Source organism: Acartia tonsa, chromosome 12 (genome assembly GCF_053477335.1).
Source record: "Acartia tonsa isolate MP-2025a chromosome 12, ASM5347733v1, whole genome shotgun sequence".
Taxonomy (NCBI): domain Eukaryota; kingdom Metazoa; phylum Arthropoda; class Copepoda; order Calanoida; family Acartiidae; genus Acartia; species Acartia tonsa.
In genome coordinates, this window is record NC_137271.1 from 31,311,388 (window position 1) to 31,323,370 (window position 11,983).

Here is an 11,983-nt window from a genome sequence, read left to right on the forward strand (position 1 = left end):
AAACTTTATATTACTTTATTTAATAGGAAATAGAATATATATCTATTATTATATCCCTAGTATAAACCCTGGATAAAAAATTTGTCATACCTAATACTCTAGTCTCAAGTCTATTTAGAATTATATCTATTCCTATATTCCTGATATAAACCCTGGATAACAAATTTGTCATACCTAATACTCTAGTCTCAAGTCTATTTAGAATTATATCTATTCCTATATTCCTGATATAAACCCTGGATATAAAATATGCCATACCTAATACTCTAGTCTCAAGTCTATTTAGAATTGCAAAATACTTACAAAATATAAATACAAACTTTATACAACATTGACAATTATGTCCATTAGCAACGGAACAAAATAATGCATTTTAGAGCTGTTCCATCAATTTAAACTTGGCATAATGATTTATGATCAGTTAAGTACAATTTAGGCAGCGTAGCAACTTTTTAACACTTCCTAAAAAGACTGTATGTCCATCTTTTAGATATTTTAATACATATTTTTACGAATCACATTTTCAGTTACAGTAAATTTTAAAATAACAGCTCCTAGGATGATCAGCGTTACATCTCTGAATTCATTCACTATATGATTGCTGTATAGTTTGTCCGGATCCCTTTAGCTTATTTTTATGTTGGCATCCTTGTTATTCTAATAAAAGTAAATACATGATAAATATAATTCAGATTAAATCTCCTTTTTTAAGACGCCCCTTTTTTAAAAATATTTAAATAACCTTTAGAAATGTCACATATAGGAGGGGTGGATGGATAAAAGAAATCTTTTAAAAAATATGAAAGGGGAGAATGCTCTAATCCAAACATCACTTTTTTAAAACATAATACAATATAAGTTAAATATGTATAAATAAAAAAAAATTCCAGCCAAAGAAACTAGTATGCGATTAATAATCAATGAAGATGTTTATAAAACTCATCCTAACACTTTGCATGATAAATCTAGTGTTCTCAATTCCTGTGAACGCACCTGACCATGCAGTTGAAGAACCGGGAATGCGGGGTAAGTATAATTTATTTAACATGAAAATGTTTTTTTCTAGCTATTTTTAATAAAAATACACTATTCTCAGACATGAAGATTATTTTTTTTAAATTTTAGCAATCATTTACAATTCATTTTATAGCAGAAAATCAAGCAATATTAACATTGTCGTTTTAGTTTAATTTCTACTTATGCAGCTACTAATAAACTGTGATCTATCAGTACGTCTTTTGTCCAGAGATAGGCTTAAGCTATTTAGATATAACCTTTATTCATCCTCTTTATCATTAGTACTTCTTCTTATTGACAGGGTTTAAGTTGAAAAACAAACATTTTATATAATATTTGACAAATAGAAACAAAGTATAAGAACAATTTGACAACTATATTGGTTAGAAAGTTATCTTTTTTATGAGTCATTTATAAATAATTTAATTTCATAGGGATAAGGCTTTGCTTCGAAAAAATATATTGTCCTAAAATGTCGCGGATCGTAATATGGGATTGGATCATTTATTACTAAATATCTTTGTCTGCTAGAAGTTCCCTTTATGGATTATTGTTTCTGATCCAGGGGCTTGCTGTACAGAGGTGTCAAATTGAAACTGGTAAGGTTTGCCTTCTCCTTTTTTCACCCTTTAAGTGTTTCACACACCACTGATGAATCGCTGTGCATACCACTGGTCTGATTAACTATAATAATAAATATAAATAATAACTCTATTTATGTTAATGAAATTATTTTAGGTTCTAGTGTGACGGGCGAGAACCAAACTGAAGATGGTAAAATACCTAATTTTGGTTGGGGTATTGAGGATACTAGACTATATCCGTCGGCTTCAAATAATTTTGGTTGGGGGTCAATAAATAAACCAATAATTGGGATTCCAGTTGGTAAACCATTGGCCAATTTTGAATAAGAATAGTCATTTATTGCATTGTAAGTTGCCTACAATTCGACACGAAACAAGATTTTTCAGTATGGTTAAGAGCCGATTCTAATCCAGCGGATATTAATTGGTTTCTGATAAATACTGTAAAAGATATGATTACAATTTGTGAATAGTCAATTTGATTTTGTTGTTTCATTTGTTTATACTTTTTCTCTATTTAATTTATAAATTGTAAATAAATTCTTGTATTATTTATTGATTTTTATTCATTTTGGTGTATTTTTAAAAAACACGAAACCTATCTATCGAAAAGCAACAGGTAGTCTGTGAGTCCTAACCACTGAACCAATATAGCAGTTCTTTACAATTTATCTTTTAACGGTTCTTGGAAGGTCTATAACTATTTTGGGTTAGGGTAACTATTCCAAGAGAAATCGCCCCTAAAAATAACCATCTACCCCCCCCCCCCCCCATTGGGTATCTTAATAAATACCAATAATTTGGGTTAAGAGTCGAACCAACTACCTTCTCACCAACTAAATTTATTATTTTATTTTTTCAATCATTTATCTATATGTATGTAGAAGAATTTAGCAATACAATGAATTCCGCTTCTCATTGCAATTTCTGGTTTAGCGAAAACGAAGCCTCTCTTTAGTTCATTAGATCTATAATACTTACAAACTCTCCAAAGTGATCTATCAAAGTTATTATTGCCCTTTTTCTTTTGTTTCTCCGCTACTTTCTCTCTCTTTTTCTCTCTTTTTTTACTTATTTTTTGTGCATATTATTTGGTAATTTATATCGCTTGCAAGTTTAGTATAAAATTTAATTCTTATTCTACTGCGCTTCATGGGAACTTAATTGTTCTTGTTATTTTACAAATTTTGTAAGGTATACAGACTGATTCTTATTCCAAATAATGTTATAGATAACTTGATAAGTTAGAAATCTTGAATCTTATGGTAAATATTACTGCGCTACTTTTTATAATAATTGTCTTGTCTATTGCAAGTTGGTAAAGTATAAAGCCTCATGTTTATTGGAAATCAGATGCATTTTGACAGCTAGGACATATCCCCTTATATTGTAAGTAGACCTATTAGTCCACCCCCCCCCCTCCATTTCTTCATACTTTTTTATGAATAAATTCTGCAAGGTATTTTATTAAGATTACTAGCTTCCCGTGACCTATGAGAGGCTGCCCTTTAAAAGAGAAACATAACAGTTCAGCGGTTAGAGAAAAAAAACTAACTACAAAAGACTTATCCTGCAAAAGATCTAAAAACAGAAAAGACCTAATTCTAAGAATTGCCTAAATTAGTTTAGGATTCATGTATATTTAAATTATTTTAAAAATTTTCAGGGTAAGGCTTCATAGGATTAAGTCTTTTGTAGGACGAACCACAAACTGTCCCACTTTGGGAAAGACGATTCCAGTGACGTCATATACGTTTAGGGAAGGGGGGAAGAAAATCCCTTTTCTCCCATCTCTTTTAAGGAATTTTCTTCCCCCTTTCCCTTTTTCTTTCCCGAAACGTATATGACGTCACTGGAATAGTCTTTCTCAAAGTGGGGCAGTTTGGGGTTCGTCCTTTTGTAGGATTAGGTCTTATGTCATTTAGGTCTTTTTTAGAATTAGGTATTTTGTAGATAGATCTCGTGTAGGATTAGGTCTTTCGTAGGATTAGGTCTTTTATAGGATAAGGTCTTTTGTAGGATTAGATCTTTTGTAAGATTAGGTATTTTTGGGATTCTTTTGTAGGATTAGGTCTTTTGAATTTAGTGGTTAAATAGTTTCAAAGTAACAAAGTTATCGACATAGTGATGTAAAATACAGACACACTATAAGTTTTTTTTGTAAACATTCAGCTATTGTTTAAAATAAAACCATTAAGTTTAGTTTCAATGTCAGAAAGTGACAAAATTATCTTAAACTTGAAAGGGTTAGGTTTTATATCCATATAGAAAGATGTTTCCAGTATGCCTTCGAAACTGATTAATATTCGCTGGAATAGAACCAGTTCTGAGCCATAATGAAAAATCATGAATAGCATCGCATTATAGACAATGTTCCACGAAGATTATAATAGAAATCATGAAATTAAAGCCACGTCTGTTAGACTGGAAATTCCGCCCTCTTAGCTAACAAAACTGATTTTAATCTTTATTTTTTTATTTCGATATCCGCGGAGAGCTGTCTATAAAACGATGCTAAAAATAACTATTCTTATAAATCATATAATTATAATCAACGTACAAAAAGTTTTATCAAAGTTAAAAGAATACTTTGCGTCACAAAAAATTAAAACATGACAACAAATGACGCAAATATAATAATAAAAGCAAGAACAAGTGAATTCGTGACTTTTGCAAAGATTGAGAGAAACCCAAACTACAATGAATTGTAATACATTAAATATTAGGGCATAATTATTATCAATAAATATTAGGTAAGAGCAAAGCTGCTAAAACCCATAAAAGCACCTATTAATATATAATTACTTGCTTGGAAAGTGATATTTTCAGCTGGCTAAAATAACAATATTCCCCAACCTCCTTATTTACCCCATCCACTCCCCTCCTACTGGATGAACGATAAATGAGGTTCATATTAGCATGGACGTACATTAGGGGAGGGGGTAAAGGAGTGATCACCCCCCCCCTAAAAAAGATTAATTTGCATATCATCAACATATATTGTCGACAGATTAGACTTGAAAGGTAGCTATGACTTGTAAAGTAGCTATGCTACCAGAAATATTATAATAAATATAATTATTCTGCGTCAGCTAACCGCAGTGCACAACAAAAGTTTTAGGGAAAATTTCTAATTGATAGTTTTATTTGTAATAAACAGATTTTTATCATAATAAGGCTTTATACTATCATCCTATCACATACATTTTATCTTTTGCGAAGGATCTTGCTAAACACTGAACAGATATTGGTCTTCTTTACAGTGAAGCTACTGATATGTATTACTATTACTATTTTTAGAGGGTAACTATTTTATAAAGTAGAAATATTTTTTATCTTTAGGAAAGGATCTTGCTAACCACTGAACTTATCAAGTACCCCAGAGGCCACTTGGAGAGTAGCCGCTAGTCCTTATAATAAGTAACAGGATGTGTGTTTGTATGTCTGTTTGTTCCGAAGGATCTCGCTAACCGCTAAACCGATCGGGTTCTCCTTATTAGAGTAGCTTCCATAGGTCCCGGGAAGGTTTATAACTATTTTGGGGGAGGATACCACCACCTCCCCCCCAAAAAAAAATCTAATAATTTTTTGTAAAAACTAAAATAAAAAATGGGGTTTGGGTGGTAGGGTCGACCTCCAACTCCTCCCCCCCCCCTCCCCACCAATTTCTTTCTCAAAAAATAGGTTTTGGGATTTAACTTCACCCCCCTCAAGTGCCCCTAGAGTCCTCTATGAGCGTAGCAGCTTGTGTTATATAAAGTAGTAAGATTTTAATTTTTGTCCGTTGAAATTTCGTGAGTTCTCTATTTAAGGAAGATTTCATAGATCTTAGGCTTTTTGTTATTTTCATTTGAAGTCTCATGGTGGTTTTAGGCTATTTCTCGTCCCCTTGAATGCTTCAAAAAAAGGGCTGAAGAAGATTTTACCAGAGGAGTGTGTAAGAAGTTTCCTGGAATCAATTTGAATCAAAATAACGATGGACAGTAATAAAATGCCGTTTTCGAAGTCGAACGCAGTCATAAGTAATGTTGAAATGGTGACGCAAATTTCAGATCTCAGTTTTCGCAATTTGATTTACTTATTTTTTCTTTAAGATAAAAGCGATGCTTGCAAGATTATATAATTTGCTATGATATAAAGAAGAATTTTTCTCAAATCGCGAAAACTGATATCTGAAATGTGTCACCCTTCCAACATTGCGTATGACCGCGTAAGAGCTTGAGAAACGGCATTTTATTATTGTTCATCCAAAATAACAAACCTACAGGTAAAAGTGTTCTTTCAATTGGGTAAATAAGTACTTGAAATAATGGAAGATTTTTTCTTTATTATTGTCCAGAAATCAAATCAAAGCCTATTGGTAAAACACAGGGAATCTTAAGAGATATTACAATGGACAAAAAATTGATGTATATTCCCCAATGATGATATGCAAATTTGCCCATTCACTAAAATACAGTTGTAGTTTTGTGAATACACCACTTTGCAAAAACAAAAGTAAGGATCTTTTCAATAGCAAAGTTACTCTATAATTCATATGTCTGTTCGTCTTTTGTGGCGTTTTGGATGTTTTTGAAGATATACTTCTCACGTTTCTTGATTCCCTTTGTAATCAATTGCACGACAACTTTGTCCGATGTCCCTCTATAATGCTTTATCAGATACTAGCGGCTGTGCACCTAGCATCTTGGGGTTCTGCATTCAAAGGGGCAGATAGGCGCTTAAGTAGCTTAAAATCATCACAAAATCTAAAAATGAAGGAGCTTATGTGACACTTACCTAAAGAAGAGAAACGAATCAGTTCAGTAGTTATAAAGATCTTCAGCTTCAGACAAAAAAACCTTAATACGTTATATAATATAATATGATGATGTTTACTCGGGTATCTTAAAGGGACTGTGAACGTAAATTTTTCTCATCTTAATATCAAATCTTAACATTTTCTCAGTCATAATATCTCACAGATAGAGCAAAACGCGCTTTTGTTTGCTTAAAAAACGGCTTTTTCCAACAATTTTTATAAGGTACAGGGAAAGGAAGGAATTTTCCGTATTGTATAAAATGTGCATTAAATTGCTTTTTTCTCCCATTATAGCTAAAATTAAACATTTTCACATAGTTCTTGATTTTTCCTAACGGTTAAGCTGACTTTTAACATAATCCTTGCTTTAAACCAATGTATAGTTACTTAGAAATTGATAAAATAAGCAATATTTTTTATTGAAAACCAAATACAATAACAAAGCTAGAAACAGGTTTTTTATTAGTATCCAATTAACTTTAAATGGCCCATCTCTCGCCCACCTTTAATTACAAATTTGTAAATGATAAAGACGCAATATTTCCTTATAAACAGTCTGATAAAAGTGTAAACTAATTCTCCAAAGTGGGTTATTTATTGTCCAACACAATAAAAAAGGATATTATTATTTTAAATAACCTATGAGATTCAACCCTTTGTAGACAGTGGGGTATTTTTTTGTCAATAATACGAATTTAAAATAGGTCTTTAATACCTAATTACTACGTTATAAAAAAACTAAATGGCAATTTTATATCATAAAATAAATCCTTAACAGTAAGTAAATTGTTTCAACTATATATGACAAGTTAAATATCCCTACAAACATTATAAGAAACAAAAACGTACAGATTTTCCTTTTTCCCTCCAAAAATACCATAAAATCAAGGCATTATTCCTGGATATTTTTGTTAATAGGACGTTTTTGGTTGATCAGTGTAGTGAAATGTGCTTAGAAAATGTTAAGATTTGATAATCAGATGAGAAATTTTTACGTTCACACTCCCTTTAAGATATTTTGAGGAAAGAAATAGTGTTCACTTAGAAGATAAGCTTCTTAACTAGAAATCAAATTGTCTACCTGTCTGTCTATCTTTAATTCAAAAATCCATTTGAAAAAATGGGCTTTCAATGGCAGAAATGTGCTTTACTTGTACTTTGCTGCATTAGCTTTGGATGCTATCATCCTTGTTTTCTATCCAGTTATTTAAGAAGTTATTTGTCAGTTTTAATGGTCAAACAAACAACCAATAAATTCTTCTAATTTCATCAATAACAGCAAAGATAGACAGACAGAAAGATAGATAGATAGACAGAAAGATAGACAGATAGATAGATAGATAGATAGATAGATAGATAGATAGATAGATAGATAGGTAGATAGACAGATAGACAGATAGACAGATAGACAGATAGACAGATAGATAGAAAGATAGATAGATAGATAGATAGACAGATAGATAGATAGAAAGATAAATAAAAATTTAAATGAGGAATAATTTGTATTCTGAATTATACTGCAAAATAGAAAGTAAACACGATTCTTATTCCCATTAAATAAAAGAGTTAGGTTAGATTAATCTTTTATCCCATTATCCAAAAAAATATTGCAAGCATACTTTAAAATACGGAATAAAAATATATTTAGCAGTAAAGGATTAATAATAACTTGGTCCCTGGCATGTTTTAGCCATTATTCACAACAGAAACTTCGGGTAATGTCCCTTTCGTGAAATTAAGGGGCGTTTCTTTGTATTTCACAGTAGATTTTCTCCTTGAGGGGGGCTCTAACCATGCGTTTCCAATTGCCTAACCCTGCGGGGCAATCATCTAACCTAATATGTATAACCTATTAAAAGCCATTTTTTAAATACGATGAATCGCCCCTTAAGGGACTATACCCGAAACTTCTTCTCCTAGTTCATAAAAAGGCCATAGAAATCGATTTAGCAACAGATTTTCATCTTATAAAGGAATACTCCAAGCTGACTAAAATAATGATACCCCATCCTTCTTTTCTACTCCACCCCCTCCTAATGGATGGACGAACTGCCCAATAAGTGAGGTCCATAAATTCATGACAAATCTTCCCCTATCAATATATCCACGTATTATATATCAATTGCCATAGACCATAAAAATAAATGTAAAAAAGAATAATAATAAGAAATTATATCACTCTAGAATTGAATATTTCTAATAGTTACAAACAAGTGCATATAATAGAAGAAAAAGTTTTCGAGTTCCAACAAAAACAAGATATCCAACAACCATCACAAAAAAGAAATAAGAAATAGCACTTCTAAAGTAACAGTGATAAAATTCAATTAGGGAGGGAACATTGTATTTAATTACTTTCTTATTCGTTAGCTTTTTTGGAGAATTTTATTAAATGTTAATTGGTTGGTTCATTAAGTTAAGGGAACGCACGTTTCAACCACAAATTGCTTTCTACAGATCCACAACTTATTTTCAAATCAATTGAAATTAATGGGTGGGGGGAGTTAGAATTTATGCCGAACCCCTGCAGAGGACCCTTACCTGCGGGGTCTGTAACATATAACACAACTTAACTTACTAAGATACCAATTAACACCAGAGAAAATCCCCCCCCCCCTCCCTTTCCTTAATTTCCATTTATCAAAACTAAGAGGAAAGGGTTTCTGTACTCGACTATACTTTTTAAGGGAACCGCCGATATTTCTTTATAAATTACAAAAATTAAAACAACTATGATATCTGTCAATAGTGTTGGTTGATTCTTTAAAACTAATTTAGTTCCACTACATAATAGCTGCACACTGAAATATTATTTTTAGATATTATTTTGATTTGTACGAGGTAATAAATCATAAAGTGACGTTTATACACAATTCAGGTGGGTGGGTGGGGGGGAGGGGGGTGATCGGAGTTTCATTGAAATTTTATTTTACACTTCTTTTTTTCTCAGAGCCTCTATAAACTATGGGCGCAGCTATTAGTTGTATCATATAAAGTAGTAAGGTTTATTGTCATTAGATTAAGATTCCAATGGCTACTGATTCAACCTATTACAGAGCCCCTGGTATGGTAGTAAATTGTAAATTGGGAAAATCTATATTTAATGTCCATTGCTATATACCAGTATTCTTGTGTGCCAGTAAATCACAACTTTGTTCAAGTAATGGCGTTTCTACGTTCTAGCTGAACAAAATATAACAGAAGACTTTTTTGATGATAAATAATATGTGGATATATTGACAGGGGACATTTTTTTGTCAATAAGTTGCTCATGTGTTGGTCAGTTCTTTCATCCAGTAGGAGGGGAGGGGATGGGGTAAATGGAGTGGAGGGGGTTGGTTATTTTAGCCCGCTGCGAGTTTCACTTTATTGCAGTACTTGTAATCTGATGCAACATACAATTAATTATACATCGATTACTATTTTAAGTCAACATAAAATCCTTTTTTTATTTGAGTAACCCAATGTAAATGAACTTTCAATTACGAATAACTTTATGCTATAAAAGTTTACGTGAATGATATCTATAATATTAAAGTAAAATAATAGAGGGGATAAGAGCTATATGTATTATGTAGCTCTTGAAGCAAAGCCTTGAATACCAATGTGCGCTTCACTATACGTGTAGCCACAGCGCGGGGAACATTTCCCGATTCTGTTTTGGGTCTTCGAAATCTACTCTTTTAGTTGAATATGTTGGTTTTTGTTTATATTTTAACTTCAGTGATGCTATGAAAACATTTGGTCATTTTACCAAAACACTTTAAAGTATTATTATTCCAAAAATAAGTGGCAAAATCTTTCCAATCGACAGTGGAATGCCTGGTAAAGGGAAATCACCCCACCCCCCACAAAAAAAAAAATAATCTACCATAAAATCCACCCCCCCCCCCCTCTTTAAAAAAAATCTCTAGGAAATCGACTAATTTTTCAAGTGGCATGGTTATAACCCATTAGCCTTACAAATCAGGTAAATTTTTCGAATATTATGACACTGGCAAACTAAGTATTCTTCTAACTAAAAAAACTATGAAAGGATGGAAGAATCTAAAGGGATATGACAATAGCCGATAAATTGGTGTATATTTCTAATAATGATACAAAAAATTTACCCATCTCTAAATAACAATTAATGGTTAAAACGTTTGGTAACTCAACTAAATGAACCAGCAAACCAAATTCAATTAAAGTCCCCAAAGTTGTTCAGCCAACAACGAATAAGAAAACGATAATAAAACTTTGGGTACTAGTGTAATAAACAGCCCAATGTCCCCTTCCTCCCTGGATGAATTATAATAAAATAGTGGACAGTAAAGCTGTGACTTTATACAAGCAGTCAAGTAAATACAATACAAAAACAACTTTGGGTGTTCTACCATTTACACACAAAAACCAGTTTTTTGTTATAATTGCAAAACAAACTTAAGATTAGAATTGATAAAAGCTACGAGACAATAATGAAAAAAATCCCCAAAAATACCGAATTTAAAGATTTAAAACATGCACATTGAAACTCAACGAAAAAAAAACATGCCTTTAGCATAAATGTAGCTTCCTAGGAAAATATAAACAAATAATTACAGTTGTTAACGAGTTACAAAATGACGTCAATTAAATTAATTGTATGTAAGCTAGGTATAACAATGAATTTTAATTTTTTTTTACAAAAAAAAGTTTTATCTCTTACTTGTGGTGGAAAGAAAACGAAGTAGCAGGTTTCGTCATATTTTTACAGTGGCTTGTCTCCTATTTCTAGCCCCTTTGTGGGGCTCTAACCCTCACTCATTAACATTTATCTAACATTAACATTTATCAAAAGCTATTGCGAAAATACGACGAAACCAGCTGATGATCCATTTTTTTGTGTGGTTTTGATGGAACATCCAATATTTATTCCCAAAAGATTTTGGTGTGATTGAAACAGTCTAGTCGACCATTAATAATCATACAGTAAACTTATACAAAATAAAAAAAAAAATAAAAAATGTAAGTTATTTAAATGTTACGACTTTTAAACTGTAACCCTTTCTTCCTTCCAATATCAACCAAATATTAAAGGAAGAATTGTTATATTGAATAATCGAAACAAACATGTAACGTTTAAATACAATTCTTTTGAAAAAAAGCATTATATTATTAATTGTGATACTGATAAAGTTCGTGAATTTGTGTACCTTTGACTTTAAAATAGTATTTAATAATTCTTGCTTTACATTTCATTTTATAAGATCATACGACCTATACCTAGTGTCAGTGATTCTGTCGGTAATGCTATGAGAGTTATTCAATTCAAGATAGACGTGATAATCTTAAATTTCTTAATATTTTGCTTAATCCTTTTTTTATATGAATTATATAATAGTGGTTATATTTAGCCGACATAAAGTTTTGTTTAAAACAAAAAATAGCAAATTGAAAAAACGCTTAATTAGTGATCTAAATAATATAATAAAGGGTGTTAAAATAAAAACCAATAACTTCACTTTTTTCAATATAAACCTTACAGTTTTGGTCCAAAACTTATGAAAAATAATACAATTCATGCCCAAGCAATGACAATGAGAAAACAATATTGAATTTT

The 11,983-nt window shown here is 31.4% G+C and overlaps 1 long non-coding RNA gene across 1 annotated transcript; it reads left to right on the top strand.

Moving 5' to 3' along the window:
* Positions 1 to 890: 890 nt before the first annotated feature.
* On the top strand, positions 891 to 2,156 carry LOC145334280 (uncharacterized). Its single transcript, XR_013884793.1, has 2 exons — positions 891 to 1,026; positions 1,756 to 2,156. It is a non-coding gene; the product is annotated as an uncharacterized LOC145334280 (long non-coding RNA).
* The last annotated feature ends 9,827 nt before the right edge of the window (positions 2,157 to 11,983 follow it).